This window comes from Microtus pennsylvanicus, chromosome 6 (genome assembly GCF_037038515.1).
Source record: "Microtus pennsylvanicus isolate mMicPen1 chromosome 6, mMicPen1.hap1, whole genome shotgun sequence".
Classification (NCBI taxonomy): domain Eukaryota; kingdom Metazoa; phylum Chordata; class Mammalia; order Rodentia; family Cricetidae; genus Microtus; species Microtus pennsylvanicus.
In genome coordinates this window covers 32625894-32651633 of record NC_134584.1, presented here as the reverse complement: position 1 = coordinate 32651633, position 25740 = coordinate 32625894, and the positions used below count along the sequence as shown (strand labels likewise).

Sequence of the window (25740 nt, the reverse complement as noted above, 5' to 3'; positions counted from 1 at the left end):
TTTTTCTATAAAGGGAAGAAAGGCTTATTTTGGGTAAGAGTTGCAGTGAAATCCAGTCCATCACAGCAGAGTAGGCAGAGCAGCAGGAAAAGGAGCCAGTTGGTCACATTTTGTGAGAAGGTAAGAAGTAGAGATGGAACAAGAAATTATGAAATCTTAAGGCATGCCTTTCCTCCTTCCTCCGAGTCCTCTACTTTCTCCAGCAAGGTTCTACCATCTAAAGGTTCCACAACATTCCAGAGCAAATCCCCAGGAGGAGAGACTCTTTATGGCCAGAAGAAGAGACTTGGGCTCAGCACGGAGTGCTTTCTGGGGCTCTTTCACAGAGGACTTAAAGTAACCTCTGTTACTATTAACCCTGGCTTCTTGCTGACTGCTTGCTCAGCTGTTCACAGCAAATGCTTGGATTTTAATCGTCCCCAGACTAGCTCATTAAAGATGAAAAAGATCAAAATACCTATCTTGGATTAATTCAGCAGCATTTATAAATAAATATATTTCAGCAGCTGTTGCTCCTTCCTCAGCATTCAAACAATTCAAAGAGAACATAATAACATACAGTATCCAGACTCTCTGTGTATTTTTCATCTTTATGTGGCTTTATTTTAACCTTTATTTCTTTTATTTTTACTTTTAACTTTTGGCTTTTTGAGGCAGGTTCTCTGTGTTTTTTTGGTTGTCCTGGAACTCCCCCTGTAGACCAGGTTGTCCTTGAATTCACCCAGATCCGCCTGCCTCTGCCTCCCAAGTGCTGGGATTAAAGGCGTGTGCCACCATGCCTTTAATTTGCAGAGTTCAAACCTCTAAATGGTTTACTGTGTGTTTAAAAATATATGTAGGCTTGAGAGAAAAAAAAATAGGGGGTAGTTGGGTGTGTGGAACACACCTTTAATCCCAACACTTTGGAGGCAGAGTTTGCCCTGGCAGGATGGCCCGGAAAGCCAGCATTTTAAAATGGTGTGGCTTTTTTCCCACTATGGCTGAAAAAAGCATGTGGTCAGCTTTTCATCAACACCATTTAAGTGTTTTGTGGCAGAGCCTCTTAAAAGAGCTGCAAGGTTTTATAGCTAAAGCTGAGTCAGGAAGCCTCTCTTAAATAAGACACATTCACCTCTAGCAAACAGAGCCCACCTGAGAAAATGCTGTTATCAATAAGCTGTGCTCAACTCTATTCTTTTTTGGCTATAATTTCTTCCCAAGCTCTCTCAGGCTTTATGTGGATGCAGACGTCCACACGCTGGGCACCATTTGTTGTCTGAGGTTTCTGTCTTGCCTGGTCCCCGCAGTCAGTAAGTCTCAAAGAAAGCACACAGAGGTCTACATTAGTTATAAACTGTTTGGCCCACTAGCTCAGCCTTCTTATTAACTCTTATAACTTATATTAACCCATTATTCCTGTCTATGTTAGCCACATGTCTCAGTACCCTTTTTCAGCAAGGCAGTCACATCCTGCTTCTTCTGAGGAATCCATACTTCTTTTGGGAGGTGATTGTTTTTTTCTTCTTTTTTGAAACTCTACTAGAGCTAAATTGAGAATTTAGAAACATTTAGTTTTGTTAATCCTTTCTGGGGTACTTAAGCAACATCTAGATGTTTGAAAAATTTTTATGACCTAAAGGAAAAAAAGAAAAAGGAAGACTGAGGGTCCAAAGAGATGGCTCAGTACTTAAAAGCTTTTGTAGAGGACCCAGGTTCTGTTCCCAGAATTCACATGGCAGCTTAAAACTGCCCTTTTCTCCAGTTCAAAGAGATCTAGAATCTTCTTTTGGCTTCCTTGGGAACCAAAAAAAAAAAAAAAAAAGAAAGAAAGAAAACACACACACACAAAACAAAAAACTCCAACAATGTAAAATAATGGACTTTTAAAGAAAAAAACAGGCCACAATATGAAAGAAAAGGGTGTGTGGAAGTGGTGGGAGGGAAGAAAAGGAAGGGGAGAAATGATATAATTATCCTTTAATGAAAATATATACTTACTATATATTGATAAAAAATATTTTCTGTGAACAGAATACTGCAATATGCCTGGAGCAGCCAATGTTTAACTCATCTTCTCATTGCATTAAGAGGTAAATTGGAGCCAGGCAGTGGTGACACACACCTTTAATCCCAGCACTCGGGAGGCAGAGGCAGGAGGGATCTCTGTGAGTTCAAGGCCCATCTGGTCTACAGTGCGAGTTCCAGGACAGCTAGGGCTATTATACAGAGAAATCCTGTCTTTTAAAAAAAAATAAAGAAAGAAAAGAGGTGAAGTAAAAAAGGAGGTGAAGAGGAGTAATTTCCTGCAAGAACAAAACCATCTAATAAAATAATTCCCAGAATAGAGTTGTTTTTTATAATAATATTTATTTATTATGTATACAATATTCTGTGTGTATGTCTACAGACCAGAAGAGGGCACCAGACCTCATTACAGGTGTGATTGTGAGCCACCATATGGTTGCCCGGAATTGAACTCAGGACCTTTGGAAGAGCAGACAATGCTCTTAACCACTGAGCCATCTCTCCAGCCCCTGTCCCAGAATAGAGTTGTGTTGTCAAACAACACACAGGGTTGCTGTCTCAACCCTACGGAATCGTCACAGCTGAACTGGAGACTAAATGGTTGGAAGCTGAGGGAGACAGAAGTGTTTGAAGCCAGTGAAGAGTAAGCTGAAGGCTTCTGAAGAGGTGGGTGCTAAGCCTGTGGGAGACTTGGGGGTAATAATCAGCCTGGGCCGCCAGCATTGTATCCCCACATGGATAACTCTGTGACCTATCACAGGATGCTCTGTGTTTTACCTCTTCTTGTCAACTCATCTTAGCGTCTTGCTGGGGCCACTAAACAGTTTCCCAGAGGCTTCTGCCGTGGCAAAAGAAATGGGTCATCACTGAGTAGAAAGGGAAGGTTTGAATGTTCGGTATTCTGTATTCAGGGTGGTGATATCTTGAGAATGATACCTCTTCTCTGGACTTTCTGATACTGTTTTTCTCCCAAGCCCCAAGCCATGAAAGGGCACGCACCTAGGCTTCTCTAAGTGCCGTATAACCACTGGGATGCCGAAACCTCTGCCCCGAGGCTCTAGCCCCCTTCTGGTTAATTTAGTTGTCCTGTTTAAAGTGAAACCATGACTGTCATGGTTTGGTGAAGGCTTCATTGAAAGAACGAAAACAGCCAGAGGAATGTAGAGGAGCGCAGAGCAGAGAGAGAAAGAACTAGACTGAACATGGCCGGCAGACTGGACATGGTCAGGGCTATCTACAAGAGAAGGGAGAACAGAGATAGAGAAAAGCAGAAGGTGGAACAGGAGCCTAGAAGAACGAGAATAGCCAGATTATGAGAAGGATGAGCAGCTAAGGGGAGGGAGGTGCCGGGAGACTGGTGTGTGAGGCTTTACAATATATAGCAAGTATCTGTGAGTAGGGACTGGAGGGGCCTGATCATGAGCATGGACCTTGCTATGCCCATAGGTTCCACATGTATATGCTAACGGAGGGCCATATGTCCCTTTTGCAGGAGGTAAGGGAAATAAATGGCTCCTTTTGGCAGAGGGCAACTGGCTTCACATGTTCCTGAGGAATGCCGGCTTTTATCCAACCACCAGAAACCCTCCTCTAGTCCAGGTTGATCTCATTTGTATTTGTATTTGTATTTGTATTTGTATTTGTATTTGTATTTGTATTTGTATTTGGACTGCTTTTGGAGTCTGGGGAATTGGAGTTTCGTTGGGTCCTGGCAGTCCTAGGCTTACAGGAGCAGGCTGAGTCATGCTGGAGGCCCAGTTGTTGCTTACCTCAAGAGAAGAATTCCTCGGGTAAGTCAATCTAAACTTTGGTCCAATGTGAAGGAAAGTAAAGGAATTCAGTGCCTTCTGGGATAGGCTGGAGTTGTGGTGGAGAATCTGAAGTCCTGTTAGTACAGAGGGAGGAAAGCTCTTTTGGGGTACATCTGCCTTGTGTGTGTGGCTGGGGTTGCATCTCAGGGCTTGTGCACACTAAGCCCCAGCTTCACTTCTGAGTCACCTCCCCACATCTAACTCTTTGATACTGCATCTCACTGTGCGGCCCTGGCTGTCTCTGAATTCGCTATGTAGACCTGCCTTTGCCTCCCAAGTGCCATGTCTGGCTCCCACAGTCTGGCTTCATAGATGCTTGTTTAAAAGTTGGGGGACTTTACAGGAGAAAATGGATTTAAGCTGGGTGTGGTGATGGATGCCTTGCTTCTGCACTCAGGGGGTAGAGGTCAGCGGATCTCTGTTGAGTTTAGTTGTAACCTGGTCTTCATGCCAACCAGGGCTTCATAGAAAGACGATGCCTCAAACAAGCCAACAGAAAAACAAATCCCCAGAAGAACGGATTTTTATCTGAATTCCCAAGCCATAAAACAGATTTGAAATTAGGTCTAATGAAAGTCTCTATTTGTGTATGTATACATGTACCTATGCATTCATATATGAAGGCCAAATGCTGACATCTGACATCTGGTATCTTCTTTTATTGCTATCTGCCTGCCTTTAAATTTTTTTTTTTGAGATAAGGTCTTCAACTTAACCTGGAACTTATCTTTTTGGCTAAGGTTGCTTGTGAGTTCTTAGACTCCACGTCTCTCAGCCCCTCTTCCAGAGGGCTGCAGTTACAGTGAGCCCACCCCATTATTTGGGTTCCAAGGATACAAACACAGATCTCCGGCATCATCCATTCACTGAGCCAGTTACTCAGCCTGAAATCAAGGCTTCTAAACTTGAGTCTTAAGACGTTATGAAAATTGGGCGTGGTGGTGCACACCTTTGATCCCAGTACTTGGGAGGCAGAGGCAGGTGGATCTCTGTGAGTTTGAGGCCAGCCTGGTCTACAGAGCAAGTTCCAGGACAGCCAAGGTTACACAGGGAAACCCTGTTTTGAAAAACCAAACCAATTAAACAAACAAACAAAGTCATCAAGAAAAGATTTTTTCTTCCCATTCAGCCTAATGTATTTTATGTGGAAAATTCAGATATGCTACTTGATATAAGAATGAAAAAATAAACAGTTCAAAACATTGCTTGCTTGCTTTGGCATTTTTTTCTAGGTGATGAAAATCCAAGGTTTTAACTTGTTGTTGTTGTCTCAATTGAAACCCTGTTTTTCATGAAACCGGCAATAGTAATGGATGGACAGAAGGTAATATTGCTCCAGCAGAAGAAGCTTGGTAAGATGCGGTTTTGTTGGCTGAGCACTGGTATGGTGTGCTTTGTGTGTGAGTAAGTGTAGAGGGAATTTCCAAGTACCCCAAGTAACACAGATGAACAGAAAGGGCTCATGTTGTGGTATAACTCATCCTGGAGGAATTGTAGGAAGATCATCCCACATAGGAAGCAATTGTGAACATATTCTCCAAAGACAGCAAACAAACAAACCACCACCACCACCACCACCACCACCACCACCACCACCACCACCACCACCACCAACAACAACAACAACAAAACAAAAAACAAGAGAAAAAACAGATAGTCATTCCAATGCAAAACTTTGAAGATTAACTCATCTTTTGTGGAAGTCTCCTGATGGTTATGGGACATCTCTACTCAATTACATATAAACTCTCCTTGTTTTTCACATGCTAGATTTTCTCCTTTTTAATGCTTTTAAAAAAATTTTTAAATTGCCATTGTTGGTTTTGTCCTAAACCATGTAGAACATTCTCTCTTCTCATTTTCCCATACTGAAGGCACTAAGTTGTCTAAGACTTTAGAAACTTCTAAAAGCGGATCATTTCCCTTCATGCTTGTACTTGCAAAAATACGTTTGTTATTATTTTCTATTTTATTGTGTAAAGGGTCTTATAACATGTTCTGTCTCTTTTTCTGTTGTTTTCTATTTTGTGTTTGCTTATTTTGAGATAGTGTTTTACAATGTGGTCCAGTCTGGTTTTAAACTTGTGATCTCATGAGTCCTGGGATTAGAGATGTGTTCCACCACACTTGGCTTATCGTTGTATTTAGATTAGCTTCTATTAAAAGGCAAATAACTCTTTATTGATATACTAGTATAAACAAATCTTTTGAAATAATTTTTTCAGGACATTTTCAGTTTTATAATTTATTTTTTGTATTTTTATTTTTTTATTTTTTTCATAGTCTTTTTTTTAATTGATAAAAGGAGAATAAAAAAAAACAAATTTCCACCTCCTCCCAACCTCCCATTTTGTATTTTTATTTTTTAAATCTGAGCCAGATTTTAAAAAACGTGTAGCCCTGGCTGTCTTGGAACTCCTGTAGACCAGGCTAGACTGGAACTCAGAGATCATCTTCCTCTGCCTCCCAAAAGCTGAGATTAAAGGTGTGTGCCACCATGGTCCTGCCTCATTATAGGCATTTCAAACAAAGACTACATTAGTAGGTTTTCCTCCATCTTCATTTCTCCTAACCAAATTCCTCTATTTCCAAAACTATAGAGATATGAGTCTTTGGGGATTTCAGTCTTTGAGAATGTGACATAAACCTCAGAGATGTATGGAATCTAGTTCCTGCTCTGCAGTGTTTCCAGTTTCAATTCCCCATTTATTATAATATAGTCTTGACCTAGGAGTAACTCTATTTTGTCCTAATTTTAGCTAACTCCATTTAGTGTTTCACTAACTGCTCCTGGAGCCCCATAGCCACATCCCTGCTGAACAGAACATTCTACAACAGCTGCGCCTGCAGTTTCTGGAGGCCCATTGCTTTGTAACGTGTAAAAAAGTTTTAATCAGTTAAAGCTTGTGAAACCTTTGTTAACAGAAACTTCTGCTCCCTGGCTTGCCTCTGCCTCAGGTAACTGTGGTTTGGGGCTTTCTGAACCTTGCCCTGCCTCTCTCTGGGGTCAAGAGTCTTTTACGGTGAGTCACATGAGGAAAGTGTACAATCACAAGGACAAGCTGCACATGGCATACAAGCTGCGTGTGGCAAAAGCATGTTTTTACATAGAGGTATATAGACAAATGACAATAGCCAGTTGTAATGAATAATCAGAAGTAAACTCACTCCCATCTGCTGCACCTAGGTTGCGCATGAAGACACAGTCCAAGAACAATTCCATGTTTCTGAAGAAACTGAGGTCACAAGACTCTTGTTTTGGTTTCTTGGAGTTTTCTCACGAGCACTCAGAAATCTCCTCACACAACTCCATTCCCGGACCATGTTATGACATGTATGTATGTATGCATGTATGCATGTATGATGTACTGAGATATAAGAAGTTCAGGCAGATGGCAATGGCCCTGAACTTCTGATCTTCCTGCCTCCTCCTCTCAAAGACTGTAAGTACAAGCATTCATTACTGTCTTAGGGTTTCTATTGCTGTAACAAAACACCATGACCAAAAAACCAAGTTGGGGAGGAAAGGCTTTATTTGGCTTACACTTCCACATTGCTCTTCCTCAATGAAGGAAGCCAGAACAGGAACTCAAACAGGGCAGACTTCTGGAGGCAGAAGCTGATGTAGAGGCCGTGGAGGAGTGCTGCTTATTGGCTTGCTCCCCATGGATGGCTTAGCTTGCTTTCTTATAGAACCCAGGACCACTAGCCTAGGAATGACACCACCCACGATGGACTTGACCCTTCCCCATTGATCACTAATAGAGAAAATGATTTACAGCTGGATCTCATGGAGGCATTTTCTCCGTCTGAGGCTCCCTCCTCTCTGATAACACTAGCTGTGTCAAGTTGACACACAAACCAGCCAGTACAACTAACATATCCTGTTAATTCTCTGTCAGAATGGAACTCAAGACTTCTCAAATACTAGATAAGATTCTACTTATATCCACAGCCCCATTAATTAGTGTGTTTTGCTTCTCTTTTTCTTTTTTGGAGACACAGTCTCAAGTATTCCAGGCTAGTCCCTAACTTACTATAGCGAGAGTGACCTTGAACTTCTGACCTTGTCTCTGTCTCCAAGGACTGGGTTTACAGGTGTGCCCCTACACAGTTCTGGGGATTGAACCTAGAGTTTTGCACATGCTATGCAAACACTCTACCACACTGAACTATATCTCAATCCTGATATTTTATTTTAAATGTGTATTTTTTTTATATCAGTTAGGCTTATATAATACATCCATTGTGTGCCTGTGCAAATATTTTCAATTTCTATATAAGGCACCAGCTTGCGTTTCCTTATTTATAAAATGATTAAAAAGCATTATTTTTACTTAAGTGCATGTGTGTACATCTATGTGAATTTATGCCACATGGGTTTTGGTATTCATGGGGGCCAGAGGAGAATGTCAGATCCATTGGAGCTCAAGTTAGAAAGAGCTCTGAACCCCCTGACATACATTCTGGGAACTGAAGTTAGGTTCTTTTGGAAGAGCAAGAAGGGCTCTTAATTGCTGTGTCATCTCTCCAGCACCAATTTATTCATCCTGTTTGTTAAGCATTGTCTACTCATTTGCAAATTTAAATGTTTATGAAGGTTTCATTTGCTGCTTCCAACTCTGCATATTTGCCCTGATGAGCATCCACTACAGTCCATATCTTCGCTGCCCTGCAGGGGGATATTTAGTTCACCAGTAATCCTTTAAGATAAGCAAGACTCTTGTTACTATTAATGACTTGTGAGACACTTTTACTAGGACATGTACCCATGAGCAAAGCCGTGTCAATTAAAAGGTTATTTCAATGTTAACATGACTGGATTAAGAAACTCGTAGGCTATTACTTAGCACATCTCTGCAAGGGTCAGTTATACTGTTTCCAGAGACAACTAGATAAGGGATGGATTCATAAGATGTCCTCATTATTAGAAAGTGGTGGCAGGCAGGAGGTGAGGCCTGCTTTGAAGAAGTAGGTTAATGTCTGCAGGTGTTTGGGGACAGCATCTTGCCATGGCCTCTTCCTGTACTCCCCCATCCCCCTTCTGGTCCACTCTGATGTGAACTCCCATTTTATCATGCCTTCCCCAACATAATGGATTGGACCTTTTGAAATTGAGACTCCAAATGAGCCTTCCTCCTGTAGATTGTTCCCATCAGGTTTGATCAAAGCAATACAGTAACACACACATTGAATGTTGGTTATCATGGGCACTGCCGGATCTTTCCGAACCCAGAACTTACTTTCCAAGGATAGAGGATGTAAAATACTCTATGACCATACCCTGACAAATGCTTGGAATGATCCAGAATTCAAAAATTTACATGAAGCTCTGAGAGTCTCAGTGGGCCAGCCATGGGGGTACCTGCCTACTAGAGTGCCTTCCAATTTCTTTTTCCTTTTTTCTGTTCCTATAACAAAAGAAACACACTGGTTACATCATGCTATACTTCTCCTATATTACCATCATCCCCTTTTCTTCTTGTTTTTTTGTTGTTTGTAATGTTGGGGATTGAACACGGGGCTCTGCACATGCTAAATCCTTTATTTCAACAACACAGAAATGACAAATTTACATTTACCTCTGGAATTATTTAAGTGCTTATTTCTCTTTCTTTAGGGCATATATATATATATATAATATGTTCATATGTATTTATTTACCTACTATCTATTTCTCTCTCACACACATCTCATATATAAATTACACACACACACACACACACACAGAGAGAGAGAGAGAGAGAGAGAGAGAGAGAGAGAGAGAGAGAGAGAGAGAGATAATGAGCTTCTGAGCTTCTGTGGGCATTTGAAACCTCAAAGCCCACCCCAGTGGCACACCTCCTAACCCTTCTGATCTTTCCCAAACAGTTCTCCTCCCTCCTGACTGAGCATCAGTGACCAATGGGGCTATTCTCATTCAAGGCACTATGGAGACCTCTATCATCCACCAATCTAAGAGTGACCACAGGCAGCATCTGAGGCCACGGTGGGGATTTCCTCACCCTGCTGTGTAACCTGCTTAGCCAGTGTTTCCACCATTCTGTTGTCAGAATGCCATGACGTTCTTTTGTTCTTTCACTGTGAAAACATTTATGAAACCATTCCCATGTTGGATCATATAATTTGGGACAACCTGAATCTGTGTTCCTGGGCCAAGAACAGTCATATTTGGCTCCATAATTAACAAACTCTTATTCCCTTTGATGCGCTATTTTGCATCAACAAGCTACCATTGTACATTACTAAGACACACAGATTCCAAGACACAGGGCAAGCCCATCCCCTTTCTTACTTGGGGACAAGATTTCTCTCATCCGTTGCCTTTATGGAGATGCTCATCTATTCTCAAGTTTCCTAATCAAGACCTGGACACCAAGGCAAGTAAGAGAAACACCATTTATTACAGGCGTTGTTTGTCTCAAGGCATTTGAACAATTCCCCAGTGCTACCACCTGGTGGTGCCATCGGCCCAGATCTGCGTTTTAACGTCAAGAGAGATGGGCTAAGTATGCAATAGGAAACTATTTGTGAATTATAACATAATTTTCACAAGAAGGTTCTAGGAAAGATTACCAGTGTATGTAAAGGCATACAAAGCAATAATATTTTATTAATAAAAGTATATTTTATTATTGGATGATGTTATTGGACCTTTAGCCACAGCAGTATGTTTTAAAATGATTTTATATAAATCACTCCATGGCACAGGTGGAAGTCAGATGACGCCACTGTGGAGTTGGTTCTCCCCTGCCACCTTCAGGTTCTGAGTTCTGGAGACTGAACTCAGATCATCAGGCTTACACTGTTGGGTGACAAGCACCTTTACCTGCTGAGCTGTCTTACCGGCCGCACTTTTTGGAGGATTCTTGTGTGTCATTCTGTGTACTAAGCATGGGAGAAACAAAGACAGGTTATGTATCAAGCTGTTCCTAGACAGCAGGGAAGGAGAGCTGCTTGAAAACACCGAGTGCGAAGACAAGGACGCGACCTTCCCACGGAAGTGGCTTCCTTTGGCCTTTCTTAGGAAGATTCCAGGTCCGAGGAAAGTCACAGAGCTGAGCTGCTGCTGTCCCTTGATCTGACACTTTCCCGGAAGGGCACAGCCTGCTCTCTGTCCTTCTCACAGAAAGGCACATTGGTCTCCACTGCAGCCCCAAGCCTCAGAATGATACAGGTCTCTGAGGGTTTCCAGCCAGACTCCAGAGCCTCTGGTTTTAGGTAGTTGCCTTCAGTGCAGTGACTAGGAGATGGGCCACGTACTCCAGGCTGGTCTTTCCTGCTTTCGGGCCTTGCTTCCTGAACACAGTAAATCACTTGACTTTTTAGAAACTGTCTACCTCCCTAGTTTAGAAACTAGTCTTTGGAATGATCTTACAACTTATCAAATGTCACCCCAAGAGGAAAGGATGTATGGGTGACTGAATTACACTTGAGGAGGTCACCTCCTCTTTTAAGTATGTCTTTCATACTCGCTAGTGTGTCTTGCTTTTCCTTATGAGCATCCCTCCTTAAAATTCCCGTGTTTAAGCTTATATTAAAATAGCTTGGGGCTGGAGAGATGGCTCATGGGTTAAGAGCCCTGGCTGCCCTTACAGAGAACCCGGCACCCACATGGCAGTCCACAGCTGCCTGTGACTCCAGTTCCAGAGGATCAGACACCTTCACACAGACATACATGCAGGCAAAACGCCGCTGTACGTAAAAATAAAAATAAATCATTAAAATGCTTTTATCACACTCCCAACGTTGCTTCCTAAAAATGTTGTATGTATGAGGTACAAGTTTTCTGTTTGTTAATCTAGATCTTTCGTTTCCCCTGTTGAGGTCATTGACCTGCCCCAAACAACTCGATTTTCTCGTCTGTACCCAAAGTTGATCACTTTCTTGCATGCACACCCGAGTGTCGGCTTATAGGTGCCTAATGATTGACAACCCACGCCAGAACAGTTTTATTTTCCACGGAATTTTATTTCTTCTCATCCCCTCTCCAAATCCCCTAAAAATACCATAGCTTTAAATGCCCATACTTTTTATCTTGTAGAACAGAAAGGCCTGACTGAAAGATTTAACTTCATTCTCTTTTGAAGAGTTCTCGGGCTGGAGAGATGGCTCAGAGGTTAAGAGCACTGACTGCTCTTCCAAAGGTCCTGAGTTCAATTCCCAGCAACCACATGGTGGCTCACAACCATCTGTAATGAGGTCTGGTGCCCTCTTCTGGCCTTCAGGCATACACACAGAAAGAATATTGTATACATAATAAATAAATAAATATTTTAAAAAAAAGAGTTCTCATGTTTACTTGTAACATATTCAGATTCTATCCTGAGAAACCGCATTGGACTGCATCATCTCCCACCTTCCCATTTCTCTGGAACTTTATGACTAGTTTTAGAAAGACTGACTCTGGTATACGTGTATGAATGTTTGTGCATCTCATGTGTGCCTGGTGCCTACAGAGGGCAGAGGAGGCCCCAGATCTCTGAGACTGGTGTTACCGATGTTTATGAGCCACCATGTGGGATCTGAGAATTGAACCTGGGTCCTCTGAAAAGGCAGCCATTGCTCTTAACTACTAAGCCACCTCCACCACCATAGGGTGCCCTTCTTTATCTCTCTTGACTTCTCAGCAGCCCTGAAATTACAAAGCACAGTGCAGGCAAGTGCTCGATCACTCAGCTGCTTTCCCAGGCCTGTGTTTTCCCCTCCTGTCCCACTCACTAGTCTTTGTCTTTTGGTAATGTCAGTTTCTGGGCTTCATTCTTATATTCCGGCACCTTTCAGGATGCTGTCTTTTTATTCCTCATTGTAGCAGAATTTCATTTTATTTTGTTTTTTTTTTCTGGGTGGTTTTGTGTGTCAATTTGACAGAAGCTATAGAGTCATCAGAGAGAAAGAAACCTCAGCTGAGGAAATGCCTCATTGAGATCCTGCTGTAAGACATTTTCTCAATTAGTGATCAATGGCGGGCGGCGAGGGGTGGGGGCAAACCCATGGTAGGTTGTGCTGTTCCTGGGCTGCTGGTCCTGGGTTCTATAAGAAAGCAAGCTAAGCAAACCACGGGGAGCAAGCTAATAAGCAGCACTCCTCCACGGTAGCTCTGCCTCCAGGATCCTGCCCTGTTTTAGTTCCTGTTCTTTCTTTAGTGATGAACAGCAATGCTGAAATGTAAGCCAAATAAACCTTTCCTCCCTAGCTTGCTTTCTGGTCATGGTGTTTCCGTGCAGCAATAGAAACCCTAACTAAGACAGTTCTGTATTTTTTGTCCCCCCCCCCATTTCTTTTTTTGTTCCTAGAAATTCTCTGCAATTTCATCTAGAATAGTAATAACTCTCTGAGGTAAAAGAAATGTTTTCTACTTGTACTGAGCCACAGCAGCTGCTTGCCACTGTCTGAGCACACGCAATAGAGAAGCTTAAAACTCCACGTAACTGTGATTTGAACGGAAATCGCCACACAGAGGGTACGCTGTGAGGCTACCTAGGTCTAGACCGGGAGATATTCATTGCCTCATGGAAGAAATAGGAGGTTAGAAAAATCAGAGAAAAGACATTTTTGCCCTATTTTTCAGAAACAGTCCTGAAGTAATGGCCCCTGTAGGGAAGACACGAAGTGGATGCGCACAGGGTACAGAAGCTTCTGTAGATAGAAGCAAGGGTACAAAGAGAGAGGTTGCTGGGCTGAGCGAGTCACCTGACCCAGGCACGACTGTGTTAGCATCGGTTCAGCGAGCAAGGCTCCTGCTATGGAGGACACTGCCATGTAATGCCCTTTCCACACGCCCTTTGCTGCTGAGCTGATTCAGTACTGGTCCTGCACTGCTTCTTCTTCCCACTAGGCTCTGAGAAGAGTGTTAAAATCACTGCGCTAGTCAAAAAAAAAAAAAAAAAAAAGTGGCTGGGCTGTGGTGGCACACGCACTAGGGAGGCAGAGAGACAAGCGAATCTCTGAGTTTGAGGCCAGCATGGTCTACAGCATGAATTCCAAGACAACCAGGGCTACACAAAGAAACCCTGTCTCAAAGAGCTAAAAAAAAAGGTTATTGAGACAGACAGCTCCCAAGTATATTCACCAGGGACTCTCATTTCAGAATGCTGCTCAATTTTGTTTGAAAATCAGAGAAAAGATACCTCCTTTAAGACTCGTCTGGGGCTTCATTTCTCTCTGGAATTCACCTTTGATGTCCCTACCTTCACCAGCAGGTAGCCTTTCAATAACTTATATGATATCAATTCACCTGCCAAATATTTATTCAACTCATATTAAATGCCAAGCTGAGTTTTAGGTCATGCGTGGGTAGAATTTAACAATATTGATCTTTTCTAACATCACAGAGGTTGGGATCTAGCGTGGAGAGGAACAATGACAAGTAAATACATAATGTTGGTAAAGAACGAAGGGCTGCAGCCATGTGTTATAGGATAAACAGGAGAGGGTGGTGATGTGAGAGGAATTCAGGGGTGATCTTTCTGGGAAGGAGAAGTTGAGTACATCTTAAAAGGATAGAGGAGTGTGGAATATGTGGACATCTGGGCAGAGGGAAGTTCCAGAGGGAGCGGCAATTTATCTCACAAGTCAGCTTGGCCTGCTCCAGGAAAACCAAGCAGGTCTGTGCCATGAGGCTGAAGGGGGTGAGACAGAGGGCAAGAAATAAGGCTGGGGAAACAGGCAGAGGTCAGAGATTTTTAACCTTATGTAGCACTAGTAGGAGTTTGGATTTTATTCAAAGTATTATGAGAGGCCACTGAGGCAGGGGTGAGACTGTCCTTGCTGCAATCACATGAGGTTTATTGGCAGGACAGGAACCAGTGCACTGGGGCCGAAACTCATTTCCCAGGCAGGGGTAGAGAGTTGGACTCCGAGAAGCTGGGAGAAGGGGTATTTAAGGGAAGAAACCACAATCCAGTAATCCAAAGGTGGTAGGGAAGGCATCACTGGAAAATTCCAAAAATACCAGTGATCATTAAAAAATTCTGAAAATACCAGTGATAATCACAAGAGGGTAAGTCCCTGTTTCTCAAGATTATTCTCAGGATTATAATCTAACTTTATCATCAGCTAGTTCCTAAAACAGAGAGGGGTCTGGATTTATCTGGGTCTTTCACTCCCCAACTTGTTTTTTTTTTTTATCATAGTGTTTCATGGCAGCAATAGAAACCCTAACTAAGACAGAGGTTTAGTTCATTATTGCCATGGTGGGACGCATGGCAGCACACAGGAAGACACGATGAACACGATGGTGAGAGTTCTATGTCTTGATCGCCAGGCAGCAGGAAGAGAGAGACTGGGTCTGGCTTGAGCCTTTGAGACCCCAAAGCCAATCCCCAGAGATACACTTCCTCCAACTAGCCAAACACACTCCAACAAGGTCGCACCTCCCAAGAGTGCCACTCCCTGGTGACCAAGCATTCAAATCTATATGCCTATGAGTCCGTTCTTATTCAAACCAACACAGCCACCTTCACAGGAAATGTTCATCTTGCTGGGCTTCTTGCTCCTCAGATGGCAAGAGGTTTCAACCTATCTCCGAGTGAGGGGCTCTTTTTCCTCCTTACTGCCCCACAGTTTTTCTTGTCTATTTTTGCTCAGAGTAAGTTGGACTTTCTAAAGAAAAGTTGGACATTTAAAGACATTTAAAAAATGTTCCCTGTGTTTTGAGTCTTAACAATTGCATGACTATTGGGACCGTTGTTTGAAACAGGAAAGATCAGACAGAGGGCTCACTATGAGTATGTGTTCTTCAACTATAGATGATATGAAGGCAGCTAGAGATGGGAGCATGGATTCCAGAAACATAAATGTTAGGTAGGCAGCTGGAGATATGATCCAGCACAGAGAAATAGGTTCCATATTCTTCTTTTAAAGCCATGGATCAAATGACCAGGAGGAGCCTAGATAAACAAAGCATTAAAAAAAACCTGGGTTTTTTGAGATGTGGGAAGGAAGATCAACAGAGAGATGTCGAAAGAAAATACGCAGTGAGATCTGAGGGGTTTTCCAGCCACAGCTGCAGGGAAGATAAATGAACTCAGCGATGTGTATAGGTCAATGAGAAGAGATCTCTGTACCTGGACAAAGGCATGAAGACTCAGCTAGTGTGGGTGCAAACCATAGAGCGAGCTGAGGAAGCAGCTGAAGTGAGCACAGAGCCGTGGTTTCTCAGATACATTTCAGGAGTTGGATGAGAAGGGAATGTCTGAAGTTGGTTCTTACTCTTGTCAGATGAGGATGTCACATCACCCTTTTTTCCTCTTGGAGAAGACCGGGTAAAGCAGAATTAGCACTCCTCTTGGTTTGGTCTCCTCACTACTGAGATTACAAGTATGTACCATCACCCCTGGCTCCTCTCAGAGTATTAAAGGTAAGGACACAGAACTTGAAACGCGGTGTCCCTCATTGCTAGGGTCAGTCTGAGGGACTTTTGCCTGAGAGTTTAGGTTGCATAGAAGAGTTGGAGCCAAAGTACGTGGTGTGTGAGGTGGTGAGGGTGTCAAGTGGCCATAGTGGGTTGAGATTCAGAACTTTACTTTGTCCTGAAGTTTCGTAGTGGGTAACACAAATCATTCAGCTGTGACAAACTCCAAGTCTTTCCCTCTAAGTACTGGGGAAACTGAATCTGGCATCTGAGATGTGATCCAAGGCCTATGGATTATTATAGGCCAGTTATTCTGTGTTCTGAGGGAAAGATCAAGGCCAAAGGTCAAATCCTTATTTCATTTTTCAAGTTGAAGGGATAATGAGGGGAGGCATACCGATATTTTCCTTTGCCTCTACCTTGTCTCTTTTCATCTCTACCTCATAAGAAAAATAGGTTAGCATAGGCTGACCTCGCCTGAGGAGCAGCACCAACCTCAAGAAGGCTACTGGATGGTAAGATTAAGGTGCACGAGAGACTCAGATGCCCTGGTTATCTTAAGTCTCCGTGGAAATTGCTCTGAACAAACTTCAATATGTGACCCTGTGGATTGCGCTGCTCCTGGACCTCAGCTTATCTGCTGTGCTAGCATTTTCACTGCCGTGACAACTGCCTGAGAACGAACTCCAAGGGGGAAAATTATAAGTTCATTCTCAAGGCTTCAGGGCTTCCGTCCACCACAGCGGTAAGGGCAGAGCAGAGCAGAGCTGGTCAGACCATGGCATCCACCAATGGAACGAGGGATGAGAAGCACGGGGCGGGGAGAGTAAGAGGTGGGGCGGGTGGGATGTGTGCCTGCCTGCCTTTTTCCTTTTCTTATTCTGTACGTGCCTACAGCCTGTGGGAAGGTGCCACCCACATCCCACTTGTAGGGAAGGTCTTCTCCCTCAATCTCCTTTGGAAATGTCTTCACTGCCGTACCCAGAAGAGTGCTTGTTCCTGCCGTGTCTCAGTGTAATCAAGTTGGCAATTAAGATTGTATCTACAAAGTAAGTTATGGGAGAGGAGAAAACATCCCAAGTCCCCTCTGTTTAACAAGTCCTAGGTCTTATTACGATGTGTAGACGGAGCTGTGGCTCTCAGCCTTGGCTGCACGTTAGAATGACCCAGGGGTGCTTATCACAGCCTTTGATGACCAGGCATCCAGGTGGTGCTGGAGTCAGTCAAGCCTGAGAAGCCTGCTGGAAAGCTGTAAATCAGAATTCAGATTTTAACAGTGTCCCAGCTCTTTTACATGCCTGTGAGATTGCTGGCAATTGGAATCGGCGAATTTGTTTTCCTGAAGTGTTATAACCCAGTTGCAACACTAGGTGTCGCTGTAGAAAAAGATGAACGCTGTAAAGAAACGTTGTAGGTCGCCGAACAGGGCTCGAGGGAACGATTAAGCACAGGGCTTTTAATGAGACTAAATTGCAGACACAAGAGAATGTACTTAATTTACTACTTTCCTAGAAAACAATGAAAGTTTCTGGTGAAAGCATTTGGTTTCTGCAACTATATCCTTAGATTTAGCTTTCTGCATACTTCCTTGCCTGTGTAACTCTTGGTATTGAAATCATCAGAATTAGACGTAGTTCAAATACTGCCTAAAAGAGAAATGGTTATATTATATTCACTCAACTTCTTTTCATGGAGATACAGGGAGGTCTGAAAAAGACCGATAAGAACGTTTAGTTTTTAAAAAAAAATCAACATATACAATTTGATAACTGTAGGACAAACAAAAACCAACTCAAAATTATGCAAGAAAAATAAAATAAAGACTATGGCTTGAATAGAGTCTATAGATTGTGAATGTTATTTTCTTTTGTAAGTGTTTCTTTGATAATTCCCCTAAACAACCTACAATTTCCACTAAAAACAAGAACCCAAAAATCTTATTTTGCTGTTCTTCTTGAGCTGCCCACAATACACGTTGAACCGTTTTCATCTTCTGTTTCTGTCTTCCCACTTCAGAAACCTGGGCAGAAGCAGTATGCTCACACTGTGTGATAAGGTTGACAGCTGTGTATGTGGTCCGATAAGATTCGTACGGATACTTATATTTTCTTCAAATTCTATTCTGGGGGGTTTATAAATGGGCAACTTGTGCTATATGGTTAGTTCCATGGCAGGGTCAGTAATTTCTGCTCATGGGTAGAGACATAATTGAGTCTGGGAAAATATAGTAATAAAAAATTATCTCTTGGGCCAATGAGATGGCTTAGCAGATAAAGGAGCTTGCCTCAGCAAGCCTGAGGGCACGAGCTTGATCCCTGGAACTTGGGTGGAAGAAGATAGCCAGCTCCTGATGTCCTCCGATGTCCGCAGGAGCTCTGTGGCATACACGCACCCCCACTCCCATCATGCACCTTTGCACAAAAGTAGCGAGAAAGAAAACAGTCTCGCTGTTGACTGAGCATTAAGTCAGAAGGTGATGCTCATTTGTCAGGCAATCTCTTAAGAGACCACAGTCTCATCTTTCAAAGTAGTTAGGCAGGTACAACCCGTAATCATTCTGTGTGTGTGTGTGTGTGTGTGTGTGTGTGTGTGTGTGTGTAAACAGTAGCTAGACAGTTCTCCCGTGAGAGGATTTTGCAGTAGCATTTGCTCAAAAAAAAAAAAAAATCTCGTCCTAGATCCCGCAGGTAATGAATGGGTTTGCTATCTGTGTTAGTTAGTTCAGCTCATCCAGTGGAAAAACAAACATCTCCTATCTGTATGCCAGATGGGGGCTTGCACTTTGGAACGGAGGTATCCACCAAAGTCGGTCTCCCACAATCTCAGGGAAACAGATAGAATGGCACTGTCTCCCTTGATGGTTAACATTTAGAGAGGGCTGTGGGGGTCTGAAAAAAGATATTTCTGTGTCTTAAAGTTGGCAAAAAAAAAAAGCTCATACAGCTGTTTAAACATGACCAGTGAGATGGCCTGATGGGTAAAGTGCTTGCTACGAAGTCTGAGTTTGGTCCGGGGACACACACGGTATAAGTGAAAACCAGCTCTTGTGGGTTGTCCTCTGATTTCCAAATCAATAAAAGAAAGTGCCAAGCATTTAAGTGTGCATATATTTCAAAGCCACAGAAAGAATGTCAAGGTAATACTTTCTAGTCAGTGCTCTGGGAAAAGGAAAGTGGTAGGCAGCTCTTCCTTCACAGCAATGCTGAGGACTTAGGCCTCTTAAATTCAAACTTGTCATTTCATTGTTAGTGGCCTTAACAATTCCCAAACTGACTAAATGACTGGAGGCCCTTCTGCAACTTAACTGGCATCTCTTTTCCTCTCTTTGACTTCTATTAAGTTTGGTAAGTTTTTTTTTTTTTGCAGAGATAAAACAGATCAGAGGAGAGGAGGTGAGTGTGGGCTTCACTTCCAGAACCAGGGCTTATGGTTCATGCTCAGTTCCTCACCGGCTCTGTTGTCTCCATCCGAGCTCAGACAAGCTCAGAACACCAGTCAATTATAAAGAGTTCCTTCTTGTAGTAGCCGGTCCCCATGGATGACAGCAGTCACATCCTGCATCTATCTCATGACACCTTGATGAAGCATGTCCTTGCCTGCCATTATTTTAACCAATATTTTTAACACAACAATCCCAAGATGCAAGTGTTATAATCCATATTTCCTCTAACAGCTGTAGCAGTCATTGGTAGTTTAGATATCACATGTTATAATTTCTGTATTGTAGTTTATTTTCCACGTATGATTTTTAGCTCCCCCATCTGCCTTCTCTCTCTTGAGACAAGAGCTCACTATGTAGCCCAGGCTGGCCTGAAATTTGAGATTCTCCTGCTTCAGTCTCTAGTGCTTAAAATTTTATTTTCAAATTAAAATATAGTTGAAGAAAATTTTAGAAAAAGGAAAAAAGTCTTCTATTGTTTCTTGACATAAAAACACCGTTTACATCCAAGGACATAAAATATAGTTTATTCTGGTGCCAAATATGAGTGACCATGGCCTGGAAACAGATTCAGACTACCCCAAATTTCCAATTTCACAAAGTTTGTGTACACACACACACACACACACACACGTGCACACATGCACACACACACACACGTGCACACACGCACACACACACATCAGATTGAAGAAAGTCATGAAGTGAATCCTTTTCAAATTGGAACCATCAGAGAGAGGGGCTACAGAAGTGTAGCGGTGGGGATTTGGGGGACCCTGCTATAAAGTCCAGATGCTATCTGATGACATTCTTAGGCCTTGGATTGGTGAAAGCTAGAGGCCAGGGGTCTATTAAGTTAATACAATCCAAAAAGTCTCACATGATTTGCCATAAGGATGCTAAGTCAGAAACAGAGTTGGGCAAGGAATGCTTTTAAGGGGTTCAAAGGTAGCCTAAAGTAAACTGCATGTAGGCTCAGGACCTGCAGTGTTTCACCCTCTCCTAACCTGTCAACCAGCCTTTGTAGATGCTCATTGTAAGGTGCAGCTTTTCTGTAGGGACCGTTCAAAGTACATGCACGGCACTCAGTGGCCGGACAGTGCAGCCGTGGAGGGTAGAGAATAAAGATGTATAAAATCAGAGGCTGACACCAGGCATGTGTGCTTTAAATATACTGAATGAATTAAATATCCTCTAACACTCATCACTCAATTTTGCTGCCAAGGTTGAAATTATACATCGAAAGAAGCAGAAGCAGCTCAGAGGTTTGATACATATTACTCAGTACTTACTGCTTTAGAGCTCCAATATTGTCTCTAAAGCAGATGATGGGATTGTTTTTGTTTTAAAAATAGAAGCAACAGGACTTATGTTTTATCCAGAGTGATGTAACCAAATCAAATACTTTTCTTTGTCTAAAAATTTTTATTAGTGATGTTTTTCTGAGTTAGCTGGATATAGGGGTGTGACTATGAGGGTTCAAGGCTTCTCTTCTGACCCGCAGTGACTCCCACTTTCTGGAGACTCAAGTCTTGAGAGATGCATTCTCTACATTTTGCCCTACTTGCTGAGCTATATTCTTTATCAAAGATGAAAATAATGCTTCCTATTATTGTGAATACACATCTATATTTTACTATCGCTGCTATGTTAAACCAACAGGGCGTTCAGTTCCTCTTAATCAAAAATCTCAGATCAAAGTTTGCACTTTAAGCTTGTGAATCTTAATGTAATAGTGTGGACCTGAGAGTGTGAACTGGATTGTGCGAACCTGAAATCACAATGGACCAAGAAAGAGAAGGGAAGTTTGCAAGGAAAGGCGATCAATTCTCTGACGCTTGTCTTTTGCGTGGGGATTCTTGTAGTTGAAATAATAACACAGCTGGGGAAATGAGGCATGAAGACCTGGGTTCAAATCCCCAGAACACACGTTGAAAGCTGCCTGTGAGGCTGTGGTGTGTGGCTCAGTGGAATGGTGCTAGTAGAGCAAGGATGAGATCTTGTGTTCCACTCAACCCCACCGAATAAGGAAAAAGCCAACTGACTGCAGCAGGGCATGTCTGTGATCCCCACACAGAGGAAGTGGAGACTGGTGGGTCCTTGAAGCTCACTGGCTGGTCAGTCTAGAATTAGAGAGCTCCAGGTTCAGTGAGAGACCTTGTCTAAAATAAGAAGTTGAAGAGCAAGGACGTCACCTGTTGCTCTTTGGCATCTTCACATACATGCACACATGTGCACACACATCTCCCCCATGTTAATGAATTCATAAACATCTTGTGTATATATACATATGCAGAGAGAAATATGTATATTATTATTACTATTAAAAGTTGCCAGGTATGCAATAAAAAAATCTAATACTGGGTCAAAGTTTCCAATCCTTTGCTTTTTTTAGGTTTTATTTTATGTATATGAATGTTTTGTTTGCATGCATTTATGAGCATTACATGCATGCCTGGTGCTTTAGAGGTCAGTAGAAGGTACCAGAGCCCCTAAAACTGAAGTTACAGACAGCAGTGAGCCAGCATGTGAATGCTGGGAGCCAAACCCAGGTCTTCTGCATGAACACCAAATACTCTTAGTCACAAAGCCATATTTCCAGCTCTCAAAACTTCCAATTCTGAGAGCTGAGAACCTGATTTAAAACATTCCTACATCTTCTGGGTGTGACACAGCCATTGCAAGGACACACTCAAAGCAGCTGTGGCTATTTACCTGCATGGGTTCTGCACAAGACTGGCAACTGTCACTCACAGACAGGGAAGGGGCCCACCTCTGCTGAGTGATTGGCTTTTGACATAGTCTGGGAGAATATCTATCAGTTGTATACACATTGAAGGGCCTACCAGGCTTCATAGGAGAGTTCCAAATCCTCGATCTCAGAGATGGTCCTGATTAAGCTCGGTGGGTCACAAAACAAAACAAAACAAAACACAGCAGACAGGAGTGTGGGAAAAGAATGTAGGGAGTGGGGAAATGGTAGGTGTGGGAGAGAGACAAAGAGAGGTACAGGGTAAGGGAGAGTTGGTGTGGGAAGTCCTTTTGTATATGTATTGCTTTTATTGGTTAATGAATAAAACTGTTTTGGCCAGGGCTGGAGAGATGGCTAAGAGATTAAGAACACCGTCTGCTTTTCCAAAGGTCCTGAGTTCAATTTCCAGTAACCACATGGTGGCTCACAACCATCTGTAGTGAAGTCTGGTGCCTTCTTCTGGCCTTCAGGCATACGCACAGACAGAATATTGTATACATAATAAATAAATAAATATTTTAAAAAAACCGTTTTGGCCAGTGTCTTAGCAGAATAGGGCAAGGCGGGAGTTCATAGACTCGACCATTTTCTCTAAAATATTTATGTTTATTTACTCTGCTGCCAAATTGAGATACTATCACGTATTGCACTGTGTATCATATGCAATGGAAGGACCCCAACGCCGATTAATGTGAGCTGGCCGTGACTCTCATAACTACTCCATCTGGGTGTCTGATCCCTTCACCACCTTCAATTCTATTTGACGACTTGGGCTATTACCTCCTTTCTCAGTCCTGCTCTTGCTAGCCTGTCTTTCCTGATGTGTCCCCATTCGATCTGATTCCCCTGCTTGATTTACATGGGTTGGAGGTGGCACAACTTGAAACACATAAGGAAGTTTCTGCATGATTTCTCTTAGTGTTGTGCAACATATTGATATAAAAGCAACTTAACTAAAGAAGGACTTTTTGTAGCTCAAGATCCAGCGGATGTCATTCTTCTTGGCAGGGAAGGGATGGTGAGAAGGCTGGGGTACTGCATCTGCAGACAGAGCAGAGCGTGACGGCCACCTGCATTCATATCCTTTTATTCTTTGTTCATCTTTATTCGGTCTAGGACCTCAACCCACTTTCAGGATGGGTCTTCCCTCCTTCGCTCAACAAATGCTCTGAAAACACCCTCACCGGCATACTCTAGGTGACTCTAAGTCCAGGTAGGTTGGCAGTGAAGATATACCATCAGAGTTTTCCTACCAGAAGAGGAAGTTCAATCAGCAGACGGGAGAGGGGAAGGAAAGATGTTTGCTGATCTGAAGGAAACAGCAAATATGCAATATTCCACAGTTTCAATTCTTGATATTTTCTTTAGTATTTTATACTCACCACTTTTTCATGTCCTCAAGTAGTCTTTGATCCACCCTTGCTGAATCTCTCTATGTTAACCCAGGATAGATCAGATTACAACTCAACTTGCCTGGGTTGGCTTGGAACCTAAGATCTTCCTGCTTCAGTCTCTTGAGTGCTAGGATTAGAGGCACGTGTCACCACATGTAGCTTGAAAATCTGGTATGTTATTAACAAATTAACTACTTTATATTATTCTATTTGTTACTTATTATTGTGTAAAAAGTTATCTTCCAAAATCAGCAGCCTGCATCAACAAAAATATGTATCATACAGTGAATGTTTCCATGTGAGGAATCTCAGGGTTTGGTTGGAATTCTGGTCCAGGGTTTGACACAAGATTGCGGTCAGCTGGTGTGATGATGTCCCATCCAAGGGTAAGTCCTCACAGGCACTTGCTCTCAGTATGTAGACCATTACGAGTCTCTTCATTAACCACTGCACACTGGAATAAAAGCTTCTTTTACCATGGTTGAAGTATTCTTTTATAAACCTAATATGTACTAATTATGTGAAATAATGGGCTTCTTTATGACATTTTCATACATGTACATACTTTAACCATCTTAACCGATTATCTTTTCTTGTTTCTGCCCTAACTAGTCCCCTTTTACTTTTATGGATTCTTTAAAAAATCTAAATCGTGCATAAGGGAGGCAATGTGGTATTTGTCTTTTAGTGTCTGGTTTATTTCACTGAGCAGAGTAATCTCTGGTTCCATTCATTTTCCTGTAAACAATGTGATTTTGTTCTTCTCTATGATCAAGTGACACCCCCATCCAACATATACACACCACATTTCTTTATCCATTCATCTACGGTGGGAACCTAGGCTAATTCTGTACTGTGGCTGGAATGGTGTTACTTCTGCCTTCTCTCCTTGGTCATGCACTGAAGCATGTGGGAAGAGACTGCACAGGAAGCTGCTCACCACAAGCACCCTTTCTTTACAGTCAGGCAATTAAGTGGTTTATACCTTGTTTAAATAAGGGCTGAGAAGATGGCTCAGTGAGTGAAGTACTCACCAAGCAGGAATGACGACCTGAGTTCATATTCCAGCACCCATAAATAAAAAGCTGGGTGTGGAGGAACTGGCCTGTGACCCTAGAGCTAGAAGGGGTGGAAGAGAATAATCTCCAGGGCTTGCTGGCCGGCCAGTCTAGACAAGATGGGCGTTCTAAGCTCAGTAACAAGTGATAGAGAAAGATACTAGAAGTTAACCTCTGCTTCTACACACAAGCACAGATGAGTGCACCCACACCCCACACGTACACCACACCCACATCCACACACAAGAGTTTAAGTACTGCCATACTAAAATGAGTTTTGTCAACATTTTCTTTTTGTGTATGTTTCAGGTATTGAATTATTTGCTAAAGAATATACATTTGTTAAAGACTTTAAACAGATATGTATGTGCATATACATGTGTACATACATGTACCTGCTTGTCTGTATGTACACTGCATAAGTGCAGGTCCTGTAGAGGGTGTGAATCCCCTGGAATGAAGTCACACAGTTGTAGACACCTTAACATAGGTGCTGGGACTCTAACCTGGGCTCTCTGCAAGAGCAGGAAGTGCTCTTAACTGCTGAGCCATCTTCTCATCCTTGTGTAAGCCTTTATATGTTGTAGTAATTAAAAGAAATTTCTGCAACAAGTAAAGATGATATTTAAAAGTAAGAAAACATGTAAAAAAAACCCTGCAAAAATAAAGCCAGGCGTGATGACACATGCCTTTAATCCCAGCACTCAGAAGGCAGAGGCAGATGGATCTCTGGAGTTTGAGGCCAGCCAAGTCTACATAGTGAGTTCCAGAACAGCCAAGGCTACACAGAAAAACCCTGTCTTGAAAAAACAAAACAAAGCAATGCCCCCCCAATCTCTAAAAGTAATTATTGAGAAATCAGATGATTCATACAAATAAAATCATATCCCGCCAAAGGCATACTCTTTATTCTCTAGGAAATCTTGG

At 42.5% G+C, this 25740-nt stretch overlaps 1 protein-coding gene across 7 annotated transcripts in view; it reads left to right on the top strand.

The window, feature by feature from the left end:
- The window catches only part of LOC142851871 (uncharacterized), a 70436-nt gene extending 65029 nt beyond the window's left edge, over positions 1-5407 (top strand). For 3 of the 7 annotated variants that reach the window (XM_075975999.1, XM_075976003.1, XM_075975995.1), the window contains one exon: positions 14-5407. The gene's annotated coding sequence lies outside the window, so the exon portion shown is untranslated. The remainder of the gene's footprint in view (positions 1-13) is intronic. The other 4 variants (XM_075975996.1, XM_075976000.1, XM_075976002.1 and 1 more) reach the window with 4 other exon arrangements.
- Positions 5408-25740: the final 20333 nt, after the last annotated feature.